This window comes from Vanellus vanellus, assembly GCF_965231255.1.
Source record: "Vanellus vanellus genome assembly, chromosome: 2".
In the NCBI taxonomy this organism is placed as follows: domain Eukaryota; kingdom Metazoa; phylum Chordata; class Aves; order Charadriiformes; family Charadriidae; genus Vanellus; species Vanellus vanellus.
The window spans coordinates 134,695,389-134,711,605 of NC_138906.1; the positions used below are offsets into that span (position 1 = coordinate 134,695,389).

General features: G+C 41.7%; 1 protein-coding gene across 1 annotated transcript in view; it reads left to right on the plus strand.

The window, feature by feature from the left end:
• Positions 1-16,217, plus strand: part of KCNB2 (potassium voltage-gated channel subfamily B member 2) — a gene marked incomplete at its 3' end in the record, with an annotated part of 203,600 nt that overhangs the window by 42,851 nt on the left and 144,532 nt on the right. The gene's annotated exons all lie outside the window — the stretch shown is intronic.

The following is a 16,217-nucleotide window of genomic DNA, read 5'->3' on the forward strand; positions in this document are numbered from 1 at the left end:
TGTAGGAAAGGCATAGCCTTCACTTCTTCACTGTTTTCAGTTCAGAACAAACAGCAAGCACTGGACAAATGATATTCAGAAGGAGACCTCCCATGAACCAGCATTTGAGGGGCTTGGGAGAGTTGCCAGCTCAACAGAAGTTTCACATTTATACTCCAGGGCTATATATTACATATTTATGAAGCAGAACATGTTAAGATCACAAGAAAGTGTAGTTCTTCATATGAAGAGGACACATAGCTTTTTCCTGTGTTACAGAAGAGTGTGTTTGGGGAAAAGACAAAGGAAAGTTCAGAAGTGAAGGCCAGGACTAAAAGCAGGTCTGCTGCAGATAGTCTGACCATGTCAAGGTCAGATCCAGATAGATCATTACAGAATGCCCTATTAACTCCAGGACACTGCATTAGGTTTTATTTTTTGTATTTTGGCAGCCAGTCATCAACTGGAAATTAAGATATTTTTCTAGTTCTATAAAAGCATGTTTTCTGTACAAGTTACTCAGCAGTTATCAGGAGCTCAGAGACTTGCGTGACAAAAGCCATGTAAGTAGATAATAAGCAGATAAACCACACCATGTTACAAGGAGAAGGAGCAGGTGACTGAGTTTCTTTCTGTTCCTGTCATTTTGTCTGCTAGAGATTAGTTATATGACCACATTTTGTCCATTGAAGAGACTTTGTTCGCTATTTGTCTGTGTGTATTGAAGACTTCCATGTGCAAGCAGGCATAATAAAAAAAATATATTAAAAAGAAGCAAACATTGGTACGGTGAAGCTAATCACAAACTTAGGCAGAACAGAATAATTAAGAAACTTTATAGGAAGAAGGCAGGAAGGGTAGCGAGACTCATACAGTTTTCAAGTAAATTTTAAACTACTAGGTGAATCTTAAATTGTGTGTTTCCTTCTCAAGCTCCATTTGTGTGCAACACAATCTGAGGTTTTCCCCTCTTTGCCTGTGTATCCATAGAGTATGGCAGCCCTGGTAGAAGTTAATGGAAATCTTCTCTGATTAAGGACTTCAAGGTATTTTTTGATTCATTGCAATAAATTCCTCCTGCCTCTCTGTTCTCTTCTTCTTTTTACAAGCTTTAATGAAACTATAAATTCGTAGAGACCTCCTTGCAACAGAGACAAAACCTGTGATGCTAAGATAGTTCTCAGGTCCATTCATTCCTTTTATTTATAGAAAGTTGATCTCTGAGAGCCTAGACTTGCCGCTTTGTGGTACGGCTGGAGGCTGACAGGAGACTTGCTGACCTAAGGAGACTCATCCTTCCTTCCATCACTGCAGTGGGGTGAGCTGTTTGACAGTAGCATCGTTCCTGGTGACCTCTGGTTGTGTATCACACTTTGGAGGCTGGTGGCAGGCACTGTGATTCTAGAAATGTTCTCCAAGCTTTTCTCAGTTGCTCAAGGAAGCGTCTTAGGAAACAGGCTGGCCAGTGATCAAGGAAACACATTTCTTCCAGGCTCATCCAGAGCTGCCTTTTACTTCCTTGGCTCTTGATCAGAATTACCATTGCTTTGTGGGCATGAGGATATACAAAAGGCAGGAAAGTGTGATGAATTTAAAATCTCTATGTAATCTATTGAATTTGGTCACGTGGGGTACATTTTGATAGGACTGCACAGGTGTTAACTGCTCCAGGAAAACATTTGCCTGCATATTTCCATCTCTGAGAAATATGCTGCAAATGAAAAATCACTCCTTTCTGTGCCCCTAACTGTATGATCCAAATCCACCACCGGGAAACAGAGGCTTGAGTACCTAAATTTTGCTCTTGACATTCATATATTTCAGGTATAAATTCTGCCTGCAAAGAGACGCCTGTCTTCTCTAAATTAAGCAGTATTTCAGGCTTCTAGAGTGCTCGCTCACGAGCACCACAGATTTTATGCGCGTTAGTTTTTGTTTACCCGCTGTAAATGACAGATTAGCATTTAAATGCTTTTGTCGCAGTTATATCTGTTTTGGATGTCAAACCAAACAAGCCATTATGTCTCCCTCAAAATAACACTTGCTGTTGTTCACAATGATTTCCTGCCATTTTCCGCACTCTACAGGAATGGCTGAGCAGGGAACATTTTGCAGTACATATTGAAATCTAAAGTTCTTCTGAAATCTATCATTCATAGCAAATTAAGTCTAGCACGCACTCAGAAAGCAGTTGCATTCACTGAGAAGTCACGAATGCATACTCTGAGTAGCAGGGATTTGTCAGCATGGTTTTTCCCTATTTTTCAATTTTTTTCCCATTTTTCTTTTTATCCTATCTCCTATGCTTCATTTTTTCCCCTCTTTCTTCAGGTTGTATTGTCCTCCACCAGCCCAGTTTCTTGTCTTCCCTCCAGCACTACAAGTCCTCCTCTCTTTGTGTTTCTCCAAGAGTTTCCATATCCTTTTGTTTTTTACTCCCGACCCTATGCTCAGTTGGATCTACTCTTTCCATAACTTCTTTGTCATTTATATCTTGTACTCTGTCTCTGTCTAATTTCTTATCCTCCTGTCTCTACAGCATCTCTACAACATCAGTAGATACAGTCAGAGATTATCCAGTCTTCTGATTTCTGGACTTTCTCCTGGTGCAGGGGAAAGATTGGGTTCGCTCTTTCTGGGTGACAGGAGTCCTCAGAAGAATCCATACGTGACTTGCCCCTGTCATGAAGGTACATGAACAGTCTGACCTTGCTGGCTATCTTTATATGCAGTAGACAGTCTCACAAATTTCAAGGAGTACCTTGTACTCAGCACAAGTAATTCTTCATAATTTTCACTTTTACATGCAGGAAGCTACTGTCTCATTATGCAGCCATTCCTCTGGCAATATCTTACAATTTTAAAACAACTACATGACATTTTCAGTCAGTTCACAGCACTTTAGATCTAACCTCCAGCAGGCGTTTGAGAAATAGTTCCTTAAAAAGAGCATGTGGTGGAGATGTGCATTTAAAAGTGGGAACAGCAGCACTGTGAGGAAGTCTGCAGCACCTCCTCACAAGGACCCGTGTAAGATTGGCGTGTGGTTCTGGTCCCTGTGAGTGTGTTGGCCGTCTGAAATTATGTGGGTTTGAAGGAACCATAAAAACATCTAAGTGACGTCCAAGTTGAAATTCCCCTAAACGTAGCTTGATTTGGCACCAAAGAAGGGGGTGCTGTGCATTTCTCATGATGTTTAATTGTCTTCAGAAAGAGCTTTCTGACTCAGAAAGAGTCAGAAAGAGACTTCATAAATGCATGGTATTAGATTGGTATTAGATAAAAATACCAGATTTTTATTAGGTAGGTTAGAGATTCAAATACCATCCCAAGCCCATTTTTAAATGCAGTTGCCCTCATTCGTTAGTATGTGCTGTTTGGTTGCTCAGTGTGAAGCTCCCCTCTCTCAAACACAGCCACAGGATCTGCTGAGCTGTGTCAGACCTTTCCCAAACCTGCCCCAACTTTGCCTTTACAAGCAGATTGCTGTCATGGGGGAGCGTACAGTGGGTGCTCACAGTGTTGCGTCTCATCCCGGCCTCCCCCCGGGTAGAGGCTGTGCCCCGTGCAGTGGGTTCAGCCCCACAAGAGTCTGTGACCACCTCTCCCCTGCACCGGAGGCCTGTTGGTCCCTGGTGAGCAAGCGAGCGGCTGCGGCAACACACCCAAGCAAGACGACACCAATGTGTGGGCAGGAAGAAGGATGCCACATAAAAGAGTAATGATAACGTGAACCCAGTTGTGGCATAACACATTAGACACTTTGCCTTGACAGCCTAAAAGCGCTTCTGATGACTGCAGCTTCCCTTGGAAGGAGCAGCAGGCGTGCACGTCTCCCTGCCGTGGGATTTCCCCACTCCCTCTCTATCCCTTGTCTCACTGAGTAAAAGTCTATTCTCATTGAAATAAGCATGGCCAGCAGGTCGAGGGAGGTGATTCTGCCCCTCTATTACGCTCTGGTGAGACCCCACCTGGAGTACTGCCTCCAGCTCTGGAGCCCTCAACCTAAGAAGGACATGGACCTGTTGGAGCAAGTCCAGAGGAGGGCCACAGAAATGATCAGAGGGCTGGAGCACCTCTCCTATGAGGACAGGCTGAGAGAGTTGGGGCTGTTCAGTCTGGAGAAGAGCAAGCTCTGGGAACACCTTGTAGCCTCCTTCCAGTACTTAAAGAGGACCTACAGGGGAGATGGAAGGGACTCTTTATCAGGGAGTGCAGTGATAGGACAAGTGCTAACAGTTTTAAACTGAAAGAGGGTAGATTTAGATAAGATATTAGGAAGAAATTCTTTACTTCAAGGGTGGTGAGGCACTGGAACAGGTTGCCCAGAGAAGTTGTGGCTGCTCCATCCCTGGAGGAGTTCAAAGGCAGGCTGGATGGGGCTTTGAGCAACCTGGTCTAATGGGAGGTGTTCCTGCCCATGACAGGGGCGGGTTGAACTAGATGATCTTTAAGGTCCCTTCCAACTCTTAACTATTCTATGATTCTATGATATTTTTCAGAGTGAGACATTTCAAATCCTGCTGGTGGTAACAGATAGTCAACAAATCCAGCTGATCTGTGACTCTCATCCTATCAGCCTGTAACAGCCCACCCAGCAGCTGTGGTTGTGCAATAGTCCCAAAAACAAGCCCAGAAAAGAGCTTTGCAAAAATGAAGCAACAAGATGCTCAGGCCTGGATGTGCTAAATGAAGTAGGCTCACACTCTCGCAACTTAGTAACAGGGTGCTCACAATAAGTGAAGGGAAGAGGTATCAGCTGTGATTTTAGCCCCAGGAGCCAGGTGGCTGATGATAACAGGAGCTCTGCCAGTACCTGAGTTTGGGAACCTGAGATAAAAGATGCTGGAAAGGTCCAGGGTGTTGTTACCTTTGATTCAGGGCTGGACGGCGTAGCCCTGTCCCCAGAGACCAGCTCTTGCTCACACAAGTGATTTTACTGAAGTCACTGCGCTGTTTGGATGACTACATGCTTACCGACGTCAGCGGTGAGCAATCTGACCCTTAGTGCTTTCCAGGACTTCCCAGACACCTCCAGGACGAAGCAAGGCACGGAGATTTCCCATGCCAAGGCTTGATGAGCTTTTCCCCGGGCTCTTAATTGGCTGCCCTCATTTCACATCACCAAACGGGTTTGATTCATTTCTGTTGGTGAAGCCTGTTGGATTGCCAATTCGGTTTCGTCATAGGGTGCCCAGCTGTCTCAGTGGTTTGCAAAAGGGGGGTTTGCCATCTTTCAAAATACTCTAACCTGTTTAAAGTCTCATATTATAATCAAAAATATGTAAAAACATGCTCTGATCCTGACCTATGTCTAAATTTTCAGTAAGAAATTTAAGTTGCCTTTTGGCTTTGAAGAAACAGTGATGGGTTCCTGCTCTTAAGCAGATGCATTACTGTCTGCTTCATATGTAAATAAATTCTTGATATGACAGGTCACAATCTGAAGTAATTAGACTTGAAAATATTGTAAATTAGAAGCTTTGGGGAAAAAAAAAAAAATACTTGCTGAGGAGAAATCTCAGCCAAAATAAGAAAAAAAAAAAAAGCATCATTGCTTGCCAGCTCTTGCCCAGCCTCACAATCCGTGTGGTTGTGTGATGCCCAAAGCACTGCAGAGTCTTCAAAGGTTGTAATAAAGTGAGAGATGCAGCCTGTGAGATATACATACTTTATTAGCAATTAGAAAAATCCTGGCGAAATATTCAATACCTTTTCTCTTGACAGGAAGGCAGTATAAAAAAAAAATCTATAAAAATGCATGTATATAGACATATGTATTTAATGTATAAATCCATATATTATACATTTTTTAAATATTTATAAATTTTAAATGTATAAATATTTAATATAGTAATACACTTATGTCTTTATTCAGGAAACGACACATCCAACACGCACGCAGATAGAAACTCTCATCATTTCTGCTTTGGGAAGATGAAGCAAACCAAGAGCATTTATTTTAGGGGCAAAAATGGAATTTTCCTGCCTAGGAAGCCCAGAACACTGACACTTCAGCAAGCACCTGGCCCAGGAAGCCCATAAACGTACCAGCAGCTCCTCTGGTCATCCTGAGGAGCGTTTGGGTTTCCCCGTGGGGCACTCGGCACAGGCAGGCATGCTGCAGCAGTACTGCCCCCGGGAGTTTTGCTTAGTTAGGCAGTTTCCTTGGTAAGATGACTTACATTATGATATAAACCTAATGATATAATTAAATGCCTACTGATAAACCTGAATTCTGTCTGCTGGCTGTGTGTGCCTTCTCCTCTGCCTGCCTTTCGGGATGTGCTCGATACACTATGACGGGGGGGTGGCCTGGACCCCAGCACTGTCAGTCACCCTATTTGGGGCAAGAAAGATGGATTTCAGTCATTGCAGTACTCAGCTGGAGGCACTTTAGTACAGGCTGAGGCCATCCAGCCCCCTTCTGACAGCGGGTTTTCCCTACCCATGGATTCAGAGACTTCCTAGACAGGGATGAAGCTCCATCTTCACCACTAGTAAAGTGATGCTGGTGTTAGAGCCAAATTAAGTTTGTAAGCTTTGAATATAATTCACACAAAAAGAGATTTCAGAGTTTACAACCAGCCCAGTAAATAATGCAGTAAAAGTGAAAGATGTGTTTTAGGACAGTAATTGCATAATGCCCATAAAAAATTTGCGATTTTCAGCATTTCTAAGTGCCACATACTTCTCTAGTCGTAACTAAAATGTCTCTTCAGTAACTATTTAGCAATTCTCTTGCTAAACTAAAGCTCTGTTGAGTCTTCAGAAATCTTCTCTGTCTCCCCTAGCCTTCTTCCAACCTGCCTTGCAAATGTGCTCATTTTCTCTTTATATGCCACAGATGACTGCAATCCAATTTGCAAGGATATTTTCTATTAGGGAAAAATAATCAAATACACATTTTAAAATGTCTGCAACCCAAGTAAATTTTTTAAACCTAATTAAATCAAATATATACATGTACTTACAATTCATTTCCCAACTTCTGCTCAAAGTATATGTGTCCCCTTTAGGATAACTGTGTAAAACTGGCCTTTTTGCAGATTCATGAGAACCATTTAAAAGCCCAGTTAAAACAGGCAATATAAAAAAAATGGACTGTACTAGGGTATTATTTCGAAATTTATTTGTAATAAAAGTTTGAATTGCAACATGCAGCTATTCATCATTTTGTCATTATTCGAGGTTCATGATTTCAGAGTGCAGAGGCACTGAGACATTAGGACATTAGATTTATTTGGGCTCCATTTAGACATATTTTAAGGCAGGCATGGAAGCAATTAGTGTTGCAAAAGAAGCGAGCTATCGCTAGCCAGTATTTTAATCAACCGAGGAGCAGGCAGTCGCATTCCAGGCAGCCCAGATGGGAGGAGTGATGGGCATTCCTTCCTCACCTGCAGCCCCTGGTGGGGAGGCAAGAAGCAGCGAGGTGTGAAGGGGCAGCAGCTTCATCTGCAGGTCAAGGGCTGGACCACTGCAAAAGCATTTTTGTTCCTCTTCGTGGCCCAAGGGAGCTGTGTGGGATCACCCCACATCCACAGGGTGTTTGACAGTTCACGAAAGCTGAATATTTTGACCTTTCTCCAGCCATCTCTGGCCATTTCAAAGCCTTGGTGTTGAGAAGATGATTGAAAAGCTCTCTCCTCCAGGCTTATACAGGTAGAGCTGAAAAAATATGGACCTGACCCAGTCTCCATGGAAGACATCTCATGAAGTGTAGCATCTTCTGATGTCACCTCACGAGATATTTGAAAAAGTGCACAGTCATATTTTTGGACAGTCCCCTTACTACAGCAGGAGACATATGCAACACAGGCAGGAGTCTCAAAAGGATGCAAAGATTCACGTAACAGAGGGAAAAAAAGTGGGGGGAGGAATTGTTGGTAAAACTTGTATGTTACATTTATTTGCGCTCACTGTAATTCTTTGCATCTAGCTGTATTAAAGCATTCATTAATGAAAGTCATTAGTGACTTAAGTGCTATATTGTCATCAGAACTAGCTGAAACATCTCAAAGAAAAATGGGAAATGCAAAATGTCAGAACTCTTTCAGAGTTTCTTTTTAGTAATTCTTCAGTAAAAATGTATTTGAAATGTTTGTTCATCTTTTAAATGCAGCTTTTGGTTTCTGTAGAAATGAGGAATTCTGTAAAAAAAAAAAAAATTATTGAAGTGCCATAAAATTCTGCAAAAACTGCCCAAAAGTTTGAAAATTGCAGAGTATGGCAGAAGATTATGAACAACAGAAAAATAGACTAACCTGTTTCCTGCAGTTTTAAGAAAAGCAACGTAATTTTCCAAAGCTGCTTAATGTTCTAGGGTAAATAACAAAATCCTTTCAATATCCATTTATATTTCCATGGTTTCACTGCCATTTTTCTGAGTGTAGAACTCCCATCTACTATCTGAAAATCAATGGCTGATTTTGGATGGCCCTTTAATGTCAAGTTCAGCTGCTCTGTATTTTTAACCAGAAAGAAAACTCAGTATTTATGACCTTTTTAATGCCCCCCCCCTTTTTTTTTTTTTTTTTTTTTTTAATAAACTCGTAGTATGGACCCAGGAGATGAGAGTTGTCAGGGAAAAAAAAGAAAAACCAAGTACAGAAGTTTGTAAAGGAGAAGGTAAATAAAGAAAGATAAATAATGTATTTTTCTTCCCACTTAACACATCTCATGCTCTTCTTTTAAAAAGGCAGGATCCTATAATACTTGAAAAGTTGAAGGAGGTCTGCTCGCTGCCGCCTTGTCCAGCAAGGCAGTGTATGCATCACTTCTATAATGCAAACACTGGCGTTGGCTTGATTCTGCATTTGATACCAGGTTTGTCTGAGGGTCTTCTCCTTGAACGCAAGCCCGACCTTGCAGAAGGAGTTGCGGTGTGTACTGGCACCATATGAGAGGTGAGACATGAGTCCATACTTTCAGTTAGCCCTACATGCGGCATGTATGGGCAAGCTGTGTTATCTACACCACCTATTTCCCAGTGCCTTGAGGCAGGGCAGTATAGCTGTCATCGGACAGGTAGGTGGGTTCCTTCCCAGACAGCTCCAGTACTATGGGTTTCCCAGCACAAGGGAGACAGAAGTGTTACATGCATCCCCATAGTCACACATTGAGCTTGCTGCAGTGCTGAAGCAGAGGCTTGTGTTGGTGGACACCATTCTCCATCTCCCGGTCAGACCTGCACATTGAGAAACTCTGCATGCATGCTGCAAAATCTGACCCAAAGCTTCCTCAAGCCCTGCAGCAATATTCCCCTTGACTCTGGTGGAATTTTAATCAAGTTTATGGTCTCCTGTGAGCTTATGCTGACGTTGTATTTTATTGTCTCTAATAATGAAGAAGTAATATGACTGAATTTGCAGTGAAGCTCTATTCTTGGTGACTACTTATTTCCCCAACTATACATGAATGGCAGTCCTCCAAGTATCTATACAAAGAGCTTAATTTTCTTCTAAAAAACTTGACAGGTTTTTCTTGTAATACATTATGACAAGCAAAAATACTTCAAGTCAGTCACTTTACCTTACCTTAGTGTAAACAGGAGCATCGGATGTTGTAAAAGAAAGACATGGTCCCTGGACCAAAGTTATGATAGATGGGCAAATAAAGTCCTGATTTCCACACAGATTTTTTTAAAATGCAAAGCTGTAGACCTAGCTTTTCAGTTAAACAGAGAGACAATGGTAGGGCTATGTTATGCTCAATTGCGGCAAATGCAAATGATCAATTAGATGTATAATTGGCCATTTGATAATTCAGCTATTATTACTGTATATGAAATTGCAGCCATTATATAAAATTACATATATGTTTCTCATAGTTGAGCTTTTAACCCTGCATGTGCTCTCAGCTAATATTACTGCACGTGAAACATTTCTCACAAAGTTTTGGACTTCAAAACATTTAACTTTATGTTTAAATGATTGTTTGCTGAGGTGATGCTTTCAAAAATATATGTTACATTGCATAGTGCCAAGCTGTAGCCGTGGATTGCCTCTTTCTTGCCTAATTTGCAGTTATGGAAGCAGCAATATTTGCTCTTGGCACTGAACTGTCTCTCACAACAGAAGTGTTTGGGGAAGAATAGCTAACTAGCTGTAAACCACATGCAGACTGGAGGAGCTCCTATGTACTGCATCTTCAAGGAATAAACCAAAGAGTCTGCAGACTCATCAAGGGAGTTCAGGGAAACCCAGAAGTCATGCTCTGTACACAGTTATCACATCTTCACAGTGATACTCAATGTGAAAAGCTCAAAAATAAGTCATAGTTAGAATATCCACTGTAATTTTAAGTGATTTTCTGGTTCTCGTATTTGTGGGAAGAAACTTAAACATATGGCCCAAATGCATAGAAGTCAGAAGCCTAATCTATTTTCTTTCAACCTTGTTATTTTCTTTTTAAATCCATCTTACATTTCTGGGAGGGTTTGAGGTTGACTTACAAATTGATTTAAGGGAGGAAAAATAGTGTCTGTTCTAAAGCCAGATCTGAGCAGGAAAACATGATACTGATGATACCAGATGTGTTTAAGTTCTGGTGCGTGTCTTGCATCCCATATTCTGAGTGGGGCTTGCCTGCTCCTTTAGGTAGGTTTCCTTTTCTACCAGAATAGGATTGACCATGGAATTATAACCATTCATGTCTGTGCAGTTCTTACCCCAGCAGCTTCCAGGCTTCTTCTGAGTATCCCTCAGCAAATGGAGAGTATCTGGGTAGAAGAGGTGGAGATCTGTACAGCTTCCTAAACAGGACCTGAGGGACATCAGTTAAAGTTTCTTGTGGGAGTAATGGGAAGTGTACACAGAAAGAAATTAAATTAATGTGATTTAAGATCTGCTTAATTTCTTTGAGTCATTCTTCTCTGGTTATTCATTGTAGAAGTTTGAGAGGTTTATCTGGAACTTGGTTTCCTCTCCATATGTTAACCCCATGTTTCCCCTTCTCCAGGTTGGAGCTGCCTTTGGTGGGCTGGGATAATTGTTTACCTTCTTGTTTCCCATTCAAGGAGTGATGACAATGCAGGATTAGCCTGAAGGTCCCTAGCTCACTCATTTGTTGTAGACCTTTCAGCCCAGGTTCCAATGGCAGCGTGCTGGCTTAAGTTTTGCGGTGCACAGCAAGACTGACACAAGCTTCAGAAATTTGGTCCTTGGCGAAAGGCAAGTGTCCCTGCGCTTGGCTCCTGCTGAGCTGCAAACTCCTCTGGACTGGAGGACTGCAACTTCTTACAGCAGTTGGGCTGCAGGGGGACGTCCTGGGCGTTCAGGGGAGCCCTCAGGGCTCTCCCAGCTTCTGAGTTTCTCAGCTCTACTTTATGTACTATGTTAAATGGATTCAGACGCTTGGCCTGGCTTACACATTTTGCATCTGTATATCCTGTGTCAGGAGTAGGCCTCAAATGCTAGCGAGCCCTGTGAGATATTCTTACCAATCGATATTGCAAGCCGATTTTTCTCAAGAAGCGTTCCCCTCCTCCCATCATTCAAGGCTGACACGTGCCTTTACCAATTTTACCTCCATTTTCTTCTTTGGAACAGAAGCATTCAGAAGGACCCTACTGGGATATCCATTTCCTTCCTTCCTTTTCACTAAATGGATCTTACTAGGAATTTACGAACATGGAGAAAGAGATTTGCATTTGCATCGAGGCTATTTTACCTGGCATCCATGTGATAAGGGAGCCTCACATGGCCTGAGAATGGAGCTTATAGTAATGCTACAGGAATCCTTAACTCTGCCACAGTGGCAGAAAGTGATGAGAATTAGACCCATTTTGTTCAGATTGTGATCTTGTTGAAGTGAACTTTTTCTGAACATTGTTTCTCCCTTCAGTGGTTTCCAAGCTTGGAAAAACCATTTCTGATATAAACCACTTAAAGCTTATTATTGTTCTGAAAAGCACTTGCAGTCTTTCGTGAATAAATTTGTATAATATTTGTTCAGAATGATTTGCATGACAAAAAAATACTTTTACACAGTAAATTGTTTGTAGAAATGCCACAGTGAAAAGAGCTGATTGGTGACATTAAATTAAATAGCAGTAACCTGCTCTTCCTTCCCTGTTTTTTTTTGCAAATAATAAGCTGCAGTTTATTGGAATATCTACTAATTAAAATGTAAATATTCCCTGACTGCTCCTGTTAAGAATATTTTGGATACAAGATACAGCAAGCCTAAAACTGCTAACGTAATGGAAAACAAATTCATGAATGCAGAATAAATGCAAACATTTTTCTTTTAAAACTATTGCTGTTATGGTCAAAGATACAGATGAAAGAGTCACCGCCCCACAGATATGCAATATGAGTATATAGGAGTCTTCTCATAGGTACTGTTATTATATCATACTTTCTGACTATGCCTGTCTGACAGCAACACATCTGCAACTGAAGGGTAACTTTGGAGGACACTGCTGTCTACAATACTGCACTGAAGTACCATAATGATAAGAAAAAGTGTATTTTTGATCTAGCTTGCTGCTTAAGGAAATCAAAAAGATTATGTTATGGACCTTAGATTTGCGTAGGACTAAAATGGGTTACATGCAAACCCAGGCTAACTTTAAATTAACCAGTTCAGGAACTGCAAGGAGGTGAAGAAGCAGCAAGTCATTGCTCAAATTCTCAGTACCTGAGTTTCATCCAGATTCTTGAATGGGTTTTGCCCATTTTGTGTCCAGTGCTAGGACCAGAGGCAATGAGCACAAACTGTAACACAGGAGGTTCCCTCTGAACATCAGGAAATACTTTTTCACTGTGAGGGTGACCGAGCACTGGCACAGGTTGCCCTGGGAGGTTGTGGGGTCTCCCTCCTTGAAGACATTCAGAAGCTGTCTGGACATGGTCCTGGGCAACCAGTTCTAGGTGGCCCTACTTGAGCAGGAGGTCTGGACCAGATGACCTCCAAAGGTCCCTTCCAATCTCAGCAATTCTGTGATTCTCTGATTTGCAGTCTGGGACAATTCTGGTGGTGCTCCAGCTACTCTGTGAAAGCCAATTCAGGTTTGTCCCTGCTAGTTAACAGGGTCTGCAGAGTATCCATAATAGGATATTTCCAGATATCTCCATTGATCTTCTTAATATCTCCATGGATCTTCTTAGGTCTTGGTCTGTTCAGTCAGGACTAAAGGAAACTGCGTTTGCTTGCTCTGTCACATAGCAGGAGGAAAGACAATGGTGAGCTCTTTGGTTCCTTTCCTTCTTCTTTCTGATAGCTTATGAGATCAGAAAGTATTTTCCCACAAAACAGGGTCATCAGATCCTAGACCCCACTGAGCTTATAAAACCTGTTGAAACTACTGTCTCCAGGAGGCTTTGGACCCAGCTTATAGAGCAGGAAAGGCAGTTATATCTGTGGGGTTGAGACAGCATTTTCAACAGTGAGGGTGGAGAAGGGGGAGAGGGGGGAGAAGGGATGGAATTATCATCTGCATTTACGGTTGCTTTTCCCTTTGAATGAAAAATGTCTCTCATCTGATTCCTCCTTCCTTTCTCTTGTAGGTATCCTCTTGCAGTTCACCACCCCGCAGCCAGCCAGTTAGGTCCCCAGGGACCAGGCTTTCCCACACGCAGCCCACATCTCGAATGACTCTTCCTTTTCTCATTTTCAGTGTAGGCTTCTTCCAGTTATTATCATTCGCTTTTGCTGAGTGGGTTTTTATTTTATTTTTCTCCCTCCTTTATGCTGTGAGTAGTCTCGCAGTCAGAGACAAGCTGGAATGGCTGCCAATAGTGTAAGAAACTCCTCCAGAGATAATGAGACACCAGAAATATTAAAAGGCCTGTAACGTAACTTCCCAAACACCAGCCAGATGGGGATTTTGAATTATCTGACCTAGGAGATAGTGGGAGATTGTGATTAATAATAACTTTCTTTATTAATAGGGACATACACAAGCTCTGAAGCAAGAGAGGACACTTCAGCCCATCTTTCCTTCTTTGATCCTTGTGCAGTTGGGACAATTTATGGGTCAGTTGGGTTTGGGTCTGCACTGTTGCAATCCACCAATGGTTTTTACTCCCCTATTGTTTTCATCCAGATGGGCTGTTGTTCAGGCCATGGAGATGATCATGCATGGACAAAAGTAAAGCTGTGTGTGGGAACCTGTTGCAGTACAGAGTCTGTTGGTACTACTTTTGTTGCTCTAGCCAGCTGTGTTGCTGCCAGTCGCTTTGCATAAAAACATGCTATGTTCAAAGCTGAGAGGAGTTTTCCTGTGGTCTTCCCCTGCACAGAGACTAGCACTATAGTTAGGGACGAACTACTTTGCATTTTCTGATGTGTGTCTGCGTGCTTGAGTATGCAGACAGTTAAAATAAGTAACAGATCCAGCAACTTAAGAAGATATGTGAATTGTATGATATTATTTCAGGAGTTTGCACTTAAACTCATTCCTCTAACTGTTAAATATATTCGCTTTTCAGTTAATTTTTGTCAGGTTCTGGGCACTGTACTTCATTGTCAGAGAGCACATCTCAGGACCAGCTTCTCTTCATCATTTTGTGAAACGTGTAGCAATCGACACTTGGACCTTAGCGAAAGCAAGTTCCATTCTCGGAGCAAAACTAAAAATAAAACCTCAGAATCATTTGTCATTTTTCTTTCAGTCACATCTCATGTAATCAGTCTTTCTTGTTGGTTCTCAAAGGCTGGATTTTGTTTTGCCTAAGATTCTCTGAATGCAAACCAGCAGAATCTCGTATCGAGTATCGTTTTCTGTTATTACTCAAATTAATGCTCACAAAGTAGAAAACCTCGCTTTAAAGTAAATGGCATTTTTCAAGCATGATAAGGCCTTTATTTCCATTTTCAGTCCAGCTATTTAAATCACTTTTTGTCTGACTGGTGATAAATATGTCTGGCTTGATTCTGTAGGAAAGCAGAGGTGTTCTGAAATGGTGCTGTTTGGGAAGCGTAGAAGTCAGCCACGCTGCACGGGAATCTCGGTGTAAACCATTTTAACATCCCACCCTTTCAGGTTTTTTTCTACAACGCCCACGCGTTTTGCACAGATGGAGGGATGTGACAGATCAAGGAATTAAGAAACCAAAAGCTTTTTGTTAAATTTTTAATCCACTCCTCCCACACTTCCATAGTTCCTTGATTTACAGTTTAATTCAAAATGAATGAACTACCAGTCTTTACTAGCAAGCATCTGTTCATAGCATGTGTTAGCTTCCAGCCACATGTCTGACCCTCTAATATTTCTTTTATTATTCCTTAAACAGGCGGGCCTATGGCAAGCAGTATTTATCACCAGACCACCGCATCCTCCAGGCATTACTGTAGAAGCAGGCTCTGGCCAACAATGCTCACTAATAGCACCATCTTTACTTGAAATAATCAGTTGCCTAATAAGCAAGAAGGACTGCTTACTGGGAGAATGTCTTTGCTCATTTTGTGAAAAGCGCAGAATAATAAAGACAGGCATAATAAATAGGATAAAACACATAAAAATAGAATTAAGAGACGATATGGTCAGATTTTTATAAGTGATAGATAATTATGAGCCATGTGGAGTTCTCACAGTCTGCATACCTCACTTCTCTCCAGGTATATCTGCCTTCCCTACACAAGGGGACTTAAAAGCATGCCTCGCTATTTCTCTTACACTAAAACAAGCGAACTTCAGTCACTTCTGCCACAAAGTAACATACTGACTAAATAGAGAATTTCCATCGTGGATTAAATAGGGGAGCAAGGGGGATTCAGAGGAAAAAAATATGTAACAGTGTTCATGTAGTGCTTTTAACAAAAAAGGAGAAAAGCATGATGATTGCCTGGCAAGTTTTCTCACCTCCACTTAAGGACTTGCAGAAGACTCCCTTGGGCTTTTTGTTCTACCTGCTGTTTCTCTCCTCTGCACCAGCTGTGGAGACTCCCCCCCCCAGTAGCAGCTGGGGCAGGAAGGGCTTGACCAAGCAGCTTTACTGGTCTCTCAAGCTCCTTCCAGCACTTTGGAAAACAAGCATCAGTAGCTGAATTATTTTATTGCGGGGAAGGACCTTTATAATCAATTTTTGGACGTTGAATTCTGACGAATTTAATTTGTAATGCATTTCTCTGTGATGATGCATTCATTTTGCAAAACAAACCAGAAGTATCTGCTTGTTTGGGTTTTCTTTTCTAGTTTTTATTTCTCAATAGTAGGGACATGAAGCACATATATGAGATACTGAGATAGGTACTTCCCTTTGGGGGATGCTCCTTATTTTCTGAAATAC